We start from the raw sequence: 16,492 nt of genomic DNA, 5'->3' as shown, positions 1-16,492 counted from the left end.
CCTTCATCAAGATACAACACTTAATGTAGTCATAGGGTACAAATAAGCAATCAGGTAACAATATCAGAATAAATGGTAAGGCTACAACTAGGTTACAGTCATACAGTCATAAGTGGAAGGAGATGGGTGATGGGAATAATAAGATTAATAGTAATGCAGATTTAGTAAATAGTTTGACAGTGTTGAGGGAATTGTTTGTTTAGCAGAGTGATGGCGTTCGGGAAAAAACTGTTCTTGTGTCTAGATGTTCTGGTGTGCAGTGCTCTATAGCGTCGTTTTGAGGGTAACAGTTGAAACAGTTTATGTCCAGGATGTGAGGGATCTGTAAATATTTTCACGGCCCTCTTCTTGATTAGTGCAGTATACAGGTCCTCAATGGAAGGCAGGTTGGTAGCAATTGTTTTTTCTGCAGTTCTAATTATCCTCTGAAGTCTGTGTCTTTCTTGTTGAGTTGCAGAACCAAACCAGACAGTTATAGAGGTGCAAATGACAGACTCAATAATTCCTCTGTAGAACTGGATCAGCAGCTCCTTGGGCAGTTGGTGCAGAAAGAGCATTCTTTGTTGTGCTTTTTTGATGATGTTTTTGATGTTAGCTGTCCATTTTAGATCTTGTGATATAGTAGAAACTAGAAATTTGAAGATTTCTACTGTTGATACTGTGTTGTCTAAATTTACAAAAGAAAGATGCTGTTGCAGGAATATTAATGTAAATGTTCTCTTTTGCAAGGTGGAAGTGAAATTGTAGGTGAAAGGATTCAGCTTTGCAATTAATGGTTGAAAAATAATTCTAGCTGAGCATAAATATTGGCAGGACAGCATCATACCACTCAATAGTGAAAGCTGAATAGCAACATGCAGAACAGAATGAAGGGAAACCCAGTTGAATACAAAGAAGTGATATCATCAAGATAGGATGATGAACTGCATCATAAACTGAATATAGGACACTACAATTCTAATTAAAAAATTTAGAATAATCCTTTACCTGTCTGTTTTCGGTCATTACCTATTTTTTTATCTATTCAAATCAATATTATATCCCACCACATTAGAAATGGGTATGAATATGAATGTCTTTTTAAAACTTAGTCTTTACCTTGAAAGTGTCTGAGGCTATTTCTTATCTCTGGAAAAAAAAACATTGCACAGATGCACTCAAGACTTGACTGAGGGAGTCTACACTGCACGTTTAGCAAAAGAGAAGAAACAGGCAGAGCATAGCATCTAGAATTCTTTCCAATCCTATTACTAGCCATAAATATTTTCTTCAGTATTATGGATTAGCATATTGCATAAGCACAGCATATGTTTCTGCTTCCTTGTCTTCATTTTGTCTATTTTATATGACCCTATACACTGGGAAGCAGATATCTCCTTGGATCTGTGATCAAAAGAGGGGGGATGGGCTTAGAATAAGAGCATTTGGCAGCATCCTCAGTTGCTTCCTAAATAGGAAGTCTTGGAGTTCATTTAGGGGTGGGATTTTTTTTTCTCCACAACCCCAGTTCTGTTCCAGCTCACTTTCGAATTCAGTCTTTTGTTGATTTCTCTCTCCTCCACTCCCAGTGGTCCTGTTCTCTCTTCAGAGTGGAAGGCCAGAAGGACAGACAAACTGCCCCTTTTGTATATTTTCTTACCAGAATAACAGAGATGAAAGGGACCTTGGAGGTCTTCTAGTCCATCCCCCTGCTCAAACAGGAGACCCTATACCATTTCAGACAAGTGGCCGTCCAATCTCTTCTTTAAAACCTCTAGTGATGGAGCACCTACAAGTTTATTATTTTATTATTATTATTATTATTTATTCGATTTTTATACCGCCCTTCTCCCGAAGGACTCAGGGCGGTGTACAGCCAGAATAAAACAAACAGTGCAATGTACAATTAAAAACAAATTTAAAAACTTATTACATAATTGGCCTAAAAAATTTAAAATATATTAAACTAAAACCCATTAAAATTCATAATAAAAATTTAAAAAACCAATAAAATTTAAGCCAGCCCCGCGCGAATAAATAAGTGTGTTTTCAGTTCGCGGCGGAAGGTCCGAAGGTCAGGTATTTGGCGTAAACCCGGGGGAAGCTCGTTCCAGAGGGTAGGGCCCCCCACAGAGAAGGCTCTTCCCCTGGGGGCCGCCAGCCGACATTGTTTGGCGGACAGCACCCTGAGAAGTCCCTCCCTGTGAGAACGTACGGGTCAGTGGGAGGCATGAGGTAACAGCAGGCGGTCCCGTAAGTACCCAGGCTCTAAGCCATGGAGCGCTTTAAAGGTAGTAACCAAAACCTTAAAGTGCACCCTAAAGACCACAGGTAGCCAGTGCAGTCTGCACAGGAGTGGTGTTACGTGGGAGCTACGTGAAGCTCCCTCTATAACCCGCGCAGCCGCGTTCTGGACTAACTGAAGCCTCCGGGTGCACCTCAAGGGGAGCCCCATGTAGAGAGCATTACAATAATCCAAGCGGGAGGTAACGAGCGCATGAGTGACTGTGCACAGGGCATCCCGATCAAGGAAGGGGCGCAACTGACGCACCAGGCGAACCTGGTGAAAGGCTCTCCTGGAGACGGCCGTCAAATGATCTTCGAACGACAGCCGTTCATCCAGGAGAACACCCAAGTTGCGCACCCTATCCTTTGGGGCCAATAACTCGCCTCCCACAGTCAGCTGCGGCTGCAGCTGACTGAATCGGGGTGCCGGCATCCACAGCCACTCCGTCTTGGAGGGATTGAGCTTGAGCCTGTTCCTCCCCATCCAGACCCGTATGGCTTCCAAACACCGGGACAGCACTTCAACAGCTTCATTGGGGTGGTAAGCTGTTTCACCAAGTAATTGTTCTCACTGTCAGAAAATTCCTCCTTAATTCTGGGATCTCTTTTACCAGTGGTTAGAGAGATATGTTAAAGAGACTTAAGTAAGATTGTATAATGAAAATGTCAAATTATATGATGGAGTTTAGGGAATGAGATTGGAGATACTTAACATTAAATCAAGAAAGCTGATTAGAGAGAATGAAATGTTATTCTTAATTGAGATTAATTGATTAAAATGCTGAGAGATATATTGGAAAAAAAAGTAAGACTGATAAAATAGTTGTAATGAACATGGTGATCTGCACAAAGACTGATGACCAACCCACCGACGCAACGTATTTGGATTGAAGATTGTTTTATGTATGTGTGTTTGTAAAAAATAAAAAAGTTTTTATAAAAAAAAGAAAATTCCTCCTTAATTCTAAACTGAATCTCTCCTTGATTAGTTTCCATCCATTGCTTCTTGTTCTGCCTTTAGGTGCTTTGGAGAATAGGTTGACCCCCTCCTCTCTGTGGCAGCCTCTTAGATATTGGAACATTGCTATCATCTTTAGTCCTTTTCATTAAACTAGACATACCCAATTCCTGCAACTGTTCCTCATATGTTTTAGCCTCCAGTCTCTTAATCTTTCTTGCTGTTATCTGCACTTTTACCGAGTTTCAACACTTTGATAGTTTCAACACCTAACACTTTGTTGAGTTGGAAAAAATAAAGAAGCCTGCTGCTGAAGTAGGGAGGCATGATAAGGTTTTGCAGAAGGGAATTGTTCACACTATAGTGTGTGTGTGTGTGTGGGGGGAGGGCGTTCCTTCTCATTTCTCCCCTTTTTTTATTCATTTAAAACAGGGCTGTCAAACTCGCGGCCCACGGGCCGGATGCATCACGTATTGGCCACACCCATGCCCGGTTTAGCAAAGGGAAAAAAAGTCCCGGTATGTCGCATGAGGTTACCATGATGACGCAAGTTTGACACCCTTGATTTAAAAGATAGCAAGGGACAATTTTAGCCAAGCTGTAAAAGACTGATGATGATACCTAATTGGGTAATGAAACATTTGCAAGAAAACAAGTATACTCAGAGATCACCAAAACCCCACAGCATCCGTTTCCCAACTCCAAGTTTTACAAATTGGTTTGCATTCTTTTGTGGCCAATCCCAACTGAAAACCTGGCAAAAGTCCAAAACGAGCATTTTTTTTTCTTGTTCTCTTATTTTTAGCCCCAGAACAACACCAAACATAATCTTGGCTTTGATATATGCTTAATACATATGTATGCCTAGCTCTATATGTCCCTCATTTTCCTAAACACTAGAATTCCCGTTTAGATTTTTAAGAAGGGATTACAGAATTTAATGGTCGTTTTCTATCTTTTACAATTGAAGCAAATACAAATAACTTTATTGCGGTCATTAACCAGCAGACACAACTAGGGCAATCAGCAGCTGGCCTGGAACTAGCTGATGACCATTGGACAGATATACCTTTGGTTTTCTTTCTCCATCAAATACAGCCCCATTGCCAATTGCATTCACATGTTAGGTTCCATGCCGCTTTTTCTTTTCAGCGAGTCTTCTTCCAGGTCTCGGACTTGAAGTTCTCACAGATTTTACACTGCTCAAGACCAGACAAATCTCCAAGCAGTCCCAAACTGCCCAGTTCGTTTTAGGATCCCTAGCCACTGTTGTTAGGATTAGAAACAATAGGCCATTCTAAACTGTAGCAGTCCACCATAACTTTCATGACCAAGCTGCTTCTTGCCATAATTTTCTCTGAAGTTAATATGTTATCCTGGATTTTTAAGAGTCTCACACAAACACACACACACTTTTGCCAGCTTTGTATGTTGACTTTCTCTTCCCCTGCAAGAACAATTTCCCTGTGAGAATCTAAATTCTAAACTATCCTATGTTTGTAACTCTTATTTCTACATTTAAAGAGTTAATAGTTAATTCTCTAATTCTAGCTGTTAGAGTGTCTATAATATACCTAATGAGAAGGAAGGACTCACTGGAAAAGAACTTAATGCTGGAAAAGATTGAGGGCAAACGAAGAACGGGATGACAGAGAACGAGGTGGCTGGATGGAGTCCCTGAAGCAGTAGGCGTGAGCTTAAATGGACTCCAGAGGATCGTAGAGGATAGGAAGGCCTGGAGGAACGTCATCCATGGGGTTGTAATGGGTCGGACATGACTTCACAACTAACAACAACAACAAGATGTCTATATCTGTGATGGCAAACCTCTAGCCCACTCTGTGGGCACACGAGCGTTGCCCTAGCTCAGCGAACACATGCAAACGGTAGTAAAGGTAGGTAAAGCCCACCCCTGTTCCGGTCCCACCGGAAGTCAGAATATGGGCCATTTCCAGCCTATGGGGGGGTGGGGAAGGCCATTTTTGCCCTCCCCAGGCTCCAAGAAAGCCTCTGGAGACTGGGGAGGGCGAAAAACGCACCTACTGTGCCCACCGTGCCAAAAGCAGGGGGAGTGCAGGGGGGTTACGCTCGCATGCGCAGGGTGCATTGAATTATTGGTGTGGGCATGGAAACGTATAACCCCCCCTGCACTCCCCCCACTTTTGGCACGCAACGGCAAAAAGGTTAGCCATCACTGGTCTATATGGATGCAGAGATACATGAGAGAAGTCATTGAGAGGCTGTGGCAGAAGGCACGTTCATTACAATCTCCTCCAATCACGGATGACACTAGATCAGGGGTCTGCAAACTTGGCTCTTTTAAGACTTGTGGAATTCAACTCTGGGAGTTGAAGTCCATAAGTCTTAAAAAAGCCAAGTTTGCAGACCCCTGCACTAGATGACACACATCCAATCTTTGCAAGTCTGGTTAAAAGCATACAAATATTATATACTCCCAAAGTATGTCCATAACATCATTGTAATCGCATATAGCAGTAGGAATATGCTATAAAAGAAAAAATTCTGATGGCCATGGTTTTGATTTTGAAGCTCAAGGGAACAAGTGCTGGTTTTTTTTAAAAAAAAGCAATGTTAATTAGGTCTTTCACCTCAAACACCATCCCCAATAATTCAACTTCCTAATTATTCTATAAATGGCTTGACGGTTACCTAAAAATACAGTTTTTATCCTGTTCTTTAATGCTTACACTGATTCTAAGCTTAAGGAAGCAAACTTACCCCCATGGCTGAGCAACCGCAAGCCTAAATCTGTGTCTTTAAAAAGGTTCTATTGAATACCAGTTGGATTTTCTATGCACTGTGGATTTTCATTCCGTCTTTTAATTTTTACTTTAATTACTAAACTTTTAACAATAGATCAACGTAACCCCAAGCTTTTAACATAACAATATAAAGGTTGGACCTTAAAAGGAATTAAGTTTGCTTTAGGAAACTTCTTTCATTAAAAGCTTCAGGAATTGCCTTTGAAAATAGGATGTGTGTGGGAGTCTATGTATTTGGGTGTATGTTTATGCATGTTTTCGTGTTTATTTCTATAGATTAAATAAAGGTCAATGAATCTGAGGTTTTGATAAAATACAGTTAGCATCTATTAACAGTTTCAGTGTCGACCTTTAAAACTGAGAAGTACTTTATCCAGTACTTCGTTCTTTCACAGCCATAGTATATTACAAGTAATAAAAATAAATCTAGAAATCTGTAACATACTTAGTATTCATATGCTCTCTTTTTCCAACAACCATTTGTACTTCCAATCAATAGATATATACCATGACTGTCGGATTCATAATTTCAAGAACTGAGGTACTAAAGATACTTTTCTATTTCTCTTTCATATTAATAGAATAGGTTTGAATATTAAACAAAAGATAATATTTCCACCTTTGATTACTACTTCGTAAGTAGTAATCAAAATCATGCTTCCATCAAATTCAGACCATTTCTTTGTTTCAAAGAATCTAGTGAGGATATTAAACATTTGGATCGGGGTGGGGGGTGGGGGGGAGTCTTCAACTCCCTGCAAATATTTGAATTAACCTGGAACATTTGAGTAAGACATTTTAACAGCTAAATATATGCTTAACAAATATTGATATTGTAAATGTGAAATATAAACCTCTTTCCTGACTAGCTCAAGAACTTCCTTCCTTTAATAATTTAACTTTGTTCTATGTATATATTTCATAATATCTTACTCTCCTCAATTTTACATTAATTTTCCTATATTCAATTCCATTAGTTCCAATCTAATGGAACATTGTAAAGAAATTAGGTAAAGAATGAGGACTCTACCCATATGTCAGTAGGTTGAATTAAATGGAAATAAGTTTGCCACGTATGGAGAAGGAAAAAGAAGAAACACTGCATTCAAAAATAAGCCAGATCTGATTGGAGATTGTAGAGAAAAATATTCCAGAGAATTTCCTCCAATGGGATGAAATTCCTCCTATGGGCACTGGCTTGGGATGCTCCCAGCTGTTCTATTTGAAGGCTCTCACACACACACACACGCACGTACACACACACACACACACACACACACACACACCATTCCCAAACATGTGGCCTTCAGCAGAACTCCTTTTAAGACCTGGGAAAAATCCCCAAAGCTATGTTTGCATGATTTCCCGACTTCATTTGTGTTTCCTATTAGCATACGTCCACAAAACTACTCTGGCCCTCTGTGATATAATTGTTTCATTCTATTCCCAAAAAACTTCCACGTCTTTTTTGTAGCTCTCTGTAAAGGAATGAAAAACAAAAATAAATAAAACTTATTCAGATGTTAGTCGCTGGTGATTTTTATTTTGTGTTGCAGAGAATTTGGCTATAATAATCATGCTGAATGAGAGATGGTGTATGTAAGATTTCTCTGATTAGCCAAGAAACGATGGCAAGAAAGTTCCATTATGTTTTATACTAGTATACTAATATAATATTATAACATAATGAACATATTCATTGTTTCATTAACTAGAGATTAAGGCCAAGGGTGAAATGCACAGAAGTCTGCTACTGGTTTGCTGTGCATGCACATGCGTGGTGCATGCACGAATTGCAGTGTGCACCAAACGTGCACCGCAGGCACTACCACAGCACTGAAAAAGGAGGATTAAAAAGACTTTTCTAAGGTAAGTAGAACAGCGAGGGGGAGGGAAACAGCTGTGCCACGTGATTTAGATTCACTGGAAAGCAGGATTTCCTGCCTTCTAGCAAATATAAATCGTGCAGCACAGCTGATCGTTGGAAATACCAGTTCATCCGAACCAGTAGCATTTTTTTCAGTACTGGTTCGCCCAAAACGGTCTGAAACAGTAGCATTTCACCCCTGGTTAAGGCACTAGGCTAGAAAGCAGGAGTACATGAGTTCAAGTCCAGCCTTAGCCGTGAAAAAGTGGCCTGGTGATTTTGGGCCTATTACTTTCTCTCAGCCCAACCCACCTCACAAGGTTGCTGTTGTGAGGAAAATAGGAGGAGGAAGGATCGTTGGGTATGTTTGCTGCCTTTAAATATTTATAAAAATAATGACAGGATATAAATAAGTAAAGCTAATTACTTATTTAGTCTCCGCATTGTACATTTTGTATATGATGTTACTTTTCAGTTAGATCAGATGATTTCTATGCCAGGTTTCCCAATATGGTGCCTTCCAGACAATTTTGTGAAAAAATGTGTTTTTTCAGATTTTGTAGAGTTGTACTTCAAGGCAGATGAAAAACATTAGACTGAAGAAGAATGCCCAATGTATTTATCATGAAGTAAATCACAAAATTGCTTATTTTACTTTCATTTTTCAAGGCTACAGCGACCTGTGGGTGCTTTTCATTATTTCCATAACTTTATCTCTTCCATTCTCAACAATGGTGAATTAAATCCTCTATTTAGTTAGCTCTCTTTCCAAAAACCAACGTATTTTTTGAAAACCAGGAGCTTATTAAGAACTACAACCTTTGGATTGGGATGATGTCCCAATGTTATTGAATCTCAACTGAAATGCATCAGATCATGTCTTCTTTTAAAAACCCACAACTTTTTAAAAAGACTAAGATTCTCTGCATTTATGTTCCAATGCCTAGTGTCCCTCCATCTCAAGATAAAAAAAATAAATAAAAGTTGGCCGTTATCTCTGAAAGTTACATGTAATTCAACAGTCAGCTAAGCAGTAAGCTAAAATCCTTTCTGAAGCTTGCTGCTTTCTAGACTTGACAAAGGGGCAATTTGCATCGGATAATTATTTTCTATTAAGTGATAACAATCCTGTTCCATATGGAAATAATCTTGTCCAGAGGCCAAATAGTTTATCCAGAACAGGAAACAAGTATTCATATGTGTGAAACAATGAGACATTTGTGTTGCCATTTGCTGTTCAAGAAATATTGGAGGCAAGAGGAAATTGTTGAGAAGGGGCCGGCACTGAGGACATCATAATCCAACAGATCTCCATCTGCCTTTTGGTTTTAAGCATCTAAATGTTAATCAGAGAGATCCAGGTTGGTCAGCGAAGCTCTCTCATTCTCTTCCATCTTTGGCAATTAAGTGGAGGTGAGAACATGCATTGTATCCTGACTTTGATGGAAAGGCAAGATAGAAATCATGGTAGAATGAAACATCTCGATAAAGTAATGCAAGCCCCGTGCATTGGTTACTTAGATTTTTAGCTTATAATCAGAGTCTCTCGTGACCCTTTAAAAACATTATGCTCAGCCACTGGAAAGGCTAATTTTTCTTAATTTTAAAAGAACTGTCACATGCAAAAGAAATCATCTGCCGTATGCAAGAGAAATAAGTAATGTTAATGGTTCCACCAGTTCATTATTTCATTCAGCAGCTTTTGTGTTGGAAATGCATTCATTAGCATCAAATCCCACTTGTGAGGCTTTAAATCATCACATGGCCACTTTTCAGCATCAAGACGAGAAGGCTCAGTGTGTGTTCACATAGGCTGCCCTGAGACTTACCACCTGGCTTTGCGTTCAGCCCTCAGGGCCACAAAGAAATCTGAAGGATGAGTCCCCTTGTGAGGCAAATCACACACAAACAAAAAAAGTGATTTGGATGGAGAAGGACATTGTGCACGTGGGGATATTCCTTTTCGAGAGGGTTAGACAGTAGTGGGTTTCAATTTCGGTCTCTACCGGTTCGCTCATGGGCACGCGGGCACTCACGTGTGTACAAGAGATGTCCAGGTGGGTGGGTGGAGCCTGCTGCCACCGCTACTGGTTCGCCCAATCGGGCAAACCGGTAGCAACCCACCACTTGGGTTAGAGTTTAAAAGAGTTTAAAAGAAAATTATCTGACCTTGACCATTCAGGAGATAATCATAATCTTGCCAAAGGGAAGAACAAAAGCTAAGGAACCAGTCTGGAAGATGACATTCTCTTCTCAGTGGGCATTCTTCATTTTGCCATTTTTGGAGGATTATAGTTTTTCTCCCCAATGCTGGCTAAAAAACAGTTAAAGACACAGCCCAGCTAACAGTAAATTTGACAGGGACAGTAGGCACGTTGGTGTGCTTATGCATGCCCCTTACAGACCTCTTAGGAGTGGGATGAGATCAACAATAGACAGTCCAAGGTTAAAGTTATTTAACTTTAAATTTGGAAAGGAAGCTGAGATCTGGGCTGTGTAAGCTTTTTATGAGATCCTATGCTAAGTGGGTAGGGATAATTCTTGAGATGACAGTGACCAAGATCAACTTACTCAAAAAGCACTTGTTCTCTTCTTCTTCCTTCCCTTTTTCTTTTCAACTGTTTTCTAGGTCTCTTATCTTATTTATTTATTTATTTATTTATTTATTTATTCAAATTTATATACCGCCCTATCTCCCGAAGGACTCAGGGCGGTGTACAGGCATTTAAAAGACATATAAATACAATATAAAACAATTAAAAAACTGATTCTAACAAGCCCGTAAATTTAGAATTAAAATATCAAATAAAACCCAATTTAAAACCAATAATTTAAAATCTAGCTCAGCCCTGCACAATTAAATAAATACGTTTTAAGCCCGCGGCGGAAGGTCCGGAGGTCCGAAAGCTGACAAAGTCCGGGGGGTAGTTCATTCCAGAGGGTGGGGGCCCCCACAGAGAAGGCCCTTCCCCTGGGTGTCGCCAGACGACATTGCCGCGCCGACGGCACCCTGAGGAGACCCTCTCTGTGAGAGCGCACGGGTCGGTGAGAGATATTCGGTAGCAGTAGGCGGTCCCGTAAGTAGGCCGGCCAATGCCATGGAGCGCTTTAAAGGTGGTCACCAAAACCTTGAAGCGCACCCGAAAGCCACAGGTAGCCAGTGCAGCCTGCGCAGGATGGGTGTTATACGGGAGCCACGAGGGGCTCCATCTATCACCCGCGCAGCCGCATTCTGGACTAACTGTAGCCTCCGGATGCCCTTCAAGGGGAGCCCCATGTAGAGAGCATTGCAGTAATCCAGGCGAGACGTCACGGTGCGTGAGTGACCGTGCATAGGCATCCCGGTCCAGAAAGGCGCAACTGGCGTACCAGGCGAACCTGGTAGAACGCTCTCCTGGAGACGGCCGTCAAATGGTCTTCTAGAGACAGCCGTTCATCCAGGAGGACGCCTAAGTTGCGAACCCTTTCCATCGGGGCCAATGACTCGCCACCGATGGTCAGCCGCGGATTTAGCTGACTGTATCGGGATGCCGGCATCCACAGCCACTCTGTCTTGGAGGGATTGAGCTTGAGCCTATTTCTCCCCATCCAGACCCGCACGGCCTCCAGGCACCGGACAGCACCGATAGCTTCGTTGGGGTGGTCCGTGTAGAAAAGTACAGCTGGGTGTCATCCGCATACAGCTGGTACTTCACACCGAAACCACTGATGATCTCACCCAGCGGCTTCATGTAGATAAAGAACAGAAGGGCGAGGATCGACCGCGGCACCCCACAAGTGAGGCGCCCGGGCCGACCTCTGCCCCCCCCGTCAACACCGACTGCGACCGGTCGGAGAGATAGGAGGAGAACCACCGATAAACGGTGCCTCCCACTCCCAATCCCCCCAACCGGCGCAGCAGGATACCATGGTCGATGGTATCAAAAGCCGCTGAGAGGTCTAATAGGACCAGGGCAGAGGAGCAACCCCTGTCCCTGGCCCTCCAGAGATCATCCACCAACGCGACCAAAGCCGTCTCCGTGCTGTAACCGGGCCGAAAACCGGACTGGAACGGGTCTAGATAGACAGTTTCATCCAGGTGCAAGGGAAATTGATATGCCACCATACTCTCTACAACCTTCGCCGTGAAGCGAAGGTTGGAGACCGGACGATAATTACCTAAAACAGCCGGGTCCAAAGACGGCTTCTTAAGGAGGGGCCTCACCACCGCCTCTTTCAAGGCGGCCGGGAAGACACCCTCCACCAAAGAAGCGGTCGTAATCGCCTGGAGCCAGCCTCGTGTCACCTCTCGAGTGGCCAGCACCAGCCAAAATTTTGTTACTATTTTGTTACTATTTATAACAAAAGTTTAAATTCTTCCTGGACCAGCAATGGTCACCCACCGAAAGGTCAGACCGCTAAAGAAAAGGAAATGCTATTTGCCTTTTCTTTGGTAAATTAGTGGCTGATAGGATTTCTATGGAGGAAGGTGGCTGGTGGCAGCAGATCTGGTTGGCTGCTTCAGGAGTTGCCTGGAGAATATAACAAGGTTGTTAGAAGAGGGTTTGGAGACTCCCTGTGGGAACCAGCAGGAGCTTAAGCCACTACATTGCTTGTTTTCATCCAATTACAAAGGGTGTATAAGTAAATTCAAATAATGGCATTTAAAAGGCATTTTTTTTCCTCTTGAAGGGATTGGTCCCCTTTTGGGTCAAACCATTGATACAGCCTTTCCAACATAATGCTCCTGGTTATTGTACATCGGAGTACAAGTCATCTATCAATCACTATGGTTAAGAGCCTCTCCTTCTTGCCAAGTAAGAAACTAAAAACAGGTAGTTTAGTGTCACTCTTTAACAGAAAACAGTTCCCCATCTGGCTGTTCATCTAGACCAGAGATAAAGAGAATGGGAAGCTTTAACTTTGTCCATCAGTTGATAACTTACTTGGCCAAACAGCCTTCCACGCTATGATGAGATGTAGTTTACTGATGTAACATTTGCACAGGCAAAGTGACAGAAGCATGTGTAAATGACGACAATGACAATAACAACAACAGCACAGAAGAAAAGCAAATTCCTTAAAGTAACAGACGTGCAATCAGAAAATAGAAGGATGTTTGTAATCCAAACTTAACCATGAACAGTTACTCATCCAATAACAAACAATGTGAAACATCCTTTTAGTTTGTAAATAGTTTGCTAATAAAAATGGTAGCTTCTTTAGGATCACTTGAGTTTATTGACTTGGAGTTTTTGCCATCTCCAAATCTCAGGAAAATTTGGAATGGTTGGCGCTAAAGGAAGAGAAATAATTTTAGAAACCCTATACCTATACCCTCTTGATGTGGGTGAAGGAGGAGAGTGCAAAAGTTGGCTTGAAATTCAACATTAAGAAAACTAAGATCATGGCATCCGGCCCTCTCAATTCCTGGCAGATAGATGGGGAAGAAATGGAGGTAGTGACAGATTTTATTTTCCTGAGCTCCAAGATCACCGCAGACATCACCCTGCCAACAAAAGTGCGTACAGTCAAGGCTATGGTTTTCCCAGTTGCAATGTATGGCTCTGAAAGTTGGACCATAAGAAAGGCTGAGCGCCAAAGAATCGAGGCCTTTGAACTCTGGTGCTGGAGAAGACTCCTGCAAGTCCCTTGGCCTGCAAGGCGAACAAACAAGTCAGTCCTAGAGGAGATCAAACCTGACTGCTCTTTAGAAGGCCAGATCCTGAAGATGAAACTGAAATACTTTGGCCATCTAATGAGAAGGAAGGACTCACTGGAGAAGAACCTAATGCTGGGAAAGATTGAGGGCAAAAGAAGAAGGGGACGACAGAGAATGAGGTGGCCGGATAGAGTCACTGAAGCAGTAGGCATGAGCTTAAATGGACTCCAGAGGATGCTAGAGGATAGGAAGGTCTGGAGGAATGTTGTCCATGGAGTCGCAATGGGTCGGACATGACTTCCCACTAACGACAACATACCTATACCCTATACCTATGGCAGCCATAGTTTGCCCCCCGCCACACAGGTGGCATGCATTGCCATATTGGTGGGCACATGAGCTCAGCTCTGGCATGCGCAGGCCTTCTGGGCCCACCAGAAGTCAGGAACAGGCTGTTTCTGGCCTCCGGAGGGCCTCCAGGAGGGTGGGGAAGGCCCGTTTTTCACTCTCCCTGAGCTCCAGAGCCTTTCTAGGAGCCTGGGGAGGGCGAAAACAGCCTTCTCCACTCCCCCCCCAGAGGTCCTCCGGAGACCAGAAACAGAAGTATAGGGTCTGGAGCCTGGGGAGGGTGAAAAACGGGCCTACCAGGCCCACTGTGCCATCCCTTGCCAAAAGCAGGGTGGGGGGTTCACACGTGCATGCATGAGGGGGCAGGGCGCATAGAATTATGGGTGTGGGCATGCGTGCGTGTGACACCACCACCACCCCGCTCTCCCCGTTTTTGGCACACGATGGCAAAAAGGTTAGCCATCACTGACCTATACTATAAAGAGTCAAATCCAATCTACTGCTAAGGAAAGAAATCCTGGAGTAACCTGAGAAAGTGAAGAGCTTGAACACCTGTTTCATATATTCTGAATCATAATATGGAGGTTATTTTAACTGACTTGGCAGTTTATGGAGAATTTTTGCAAGATGCTGCATAGGTTTACTGTATTATGGATTTTTGTGGCACAAGAACATCTACTCTATCCCACATTATGGCAAATTTCCAGGTTCCTGCATGCAAAGTGGCAGCCATATTTCTGGTGAAGCAAAACCTCTATTGCCTGTGTATGTTTCTGTTCCCTAGCAAGTTCTGTCTCAAAAGGATTACTGCTTTCTCACAAATAATTATTATGCATTAAAATGCATGATACATATTTAAATATGTATTTGGTAGCTCAAGCAAATACTTAGGTGAATATGCATGTTTAAAAAAATACATATTTAACTAATAGTATAATTAATTGGGTAAAACTATTTATTACTTAGGGGAGTGATTCATCCTCAAAAGTGTTTTAATTATGAGGGCTAGAAAGAGAGAAATGGGAATAATAAGGCTTTTTCAAACAATATAAAATATTTCAATTATAAATGATGAGAATTGATATATTTATACTTGAAATCGTTTGATACTGTTTGGAAATCCTTACTATTCCCCCCGCCCCCAATCATTTTTATGTCGTATTTTAGCAAGCCCAAATCAATCCAGACGATGCATCTAATTCCATAGTATTTGTTCCAAATGGCCAAACTTTGGCCTTCCAAAGGAGGAGTTTGTTCTTGGTTAGTGGTATCAGGTTAGTTTCCCATAACTCCTGGTGGAATGTTATATATGGCACTTGGGTTGCCAATATTGGTTTGTTTGACTGGGTAATGTACAAATAATGAACAATCCTACTTTGGAAACAATATGCAAAGATAGTAGAGAAAGTTCTAATGTTGAGAAAGATGGGAGGAAGGAGAAGAAGAGGATAACCCAGGAGTCAGCAACTTGCAGTTCTGGAGCCGGGTTCTCTGCTGCGGGTTCCTGTCACTCAAAATATGCATCACAACCGTCAATATGCAACACCTGCCACCACACGATTTATTTATTTATTTATTTATTTAATTTATTTTTCAAATTTTTATACCGCCCTTCTCCGAAGACTCAGGGCGGTGTACAGCAAATAAAACACCAATCATCCAAAAATTTTAAAATACAATATCCAGTTTAAAAATCTAATTCGATCGCTGTATGTTAAAAATATTAAGTAAGAAAATTACAAAAATAGAATAAAACCCCTATTTAAAAGCCCACTAAAAACCCACAGTATTAAAATCAATCAGGCCAGCCCCGCTTGGTGAAAAAAGAAGGTCTTGAGCTCATGCTTAAAGGTCCGAAGATCAGGGAGAAGACGGAGTCCCACTGGCAGATCGTTCCACAAGGCCGGAGCCCCCACAGAGAATGCTCTTCCCCTGGGGGCTGCCAGCCGACATTGGTTGGCCGACGGCACCCTAAGGAGGCCCTCCCTGTGAGAGCGGACTGGACGCACCGGACGATGGGAGGTAACTGGTGGCAGCAGGCGGTCCCGTAAGTATCCCAGTCCCATGCCATGGAGCGCTTTAAAGAAAAAGAGCTTTTCAACCCCTGATAGGCCAACCATGGATAAATCCAAGAAAAGTTTCAGAAGAAAACAGAACGTTCAACTCAACTACATATGCTAGTTTTGTGGCCGCTCAAGAAATAGGCGCATGAAGGGTTTTGTGGCTCCCGGTGTTTTCTTTTCTGTGGGAAACAGGTCCAAATGGCTCTTTGAGTGTTTAAGATTGCAGACCCCTGGGATAACCAGAAGCAAGGTGGATGGATTGAATCACAGTAACAATGAGTGCACCTGTGGAGAATCAGGTTAGGAACAGTTTATCATGGACAAAAATGTTTCTGGTCATTAAGAGTCATCAACTTGTTGCCGAGAAATCAATCAATTAAAAATGTCCACGTGGACTTAATAAACTCCAAAATGTCCATAAATATATCAATTTCTCAAAACAGAATTAATAATATGAGAATAGGAAGATACCAGAAGAAACGCTTTTGCTTTGGTCAGATTGATTGATTGATTAATTGATTGATTGATTGATTAAATTTATATTGCCATCTATTCTACCATGGCAAC

The sequence above is a fragment of the Ahaetulla prasina genome, chromosome 2 (assembly GCF_028640845.1).
Source record: "Ahaetulla prasina isolate Xishuangbanna chromosome 2, ASM2864084v1, whole genome shotgun sequence".
Lineage (NCBI taxonomy): Eukaryota > Metazoa > Chordata > Lepidosauria > Squamata > Colubridae > Ahaetulla > Ahaetulla prasina.
Note: the sequence above shows the minus strand (reverse complement) of the source record.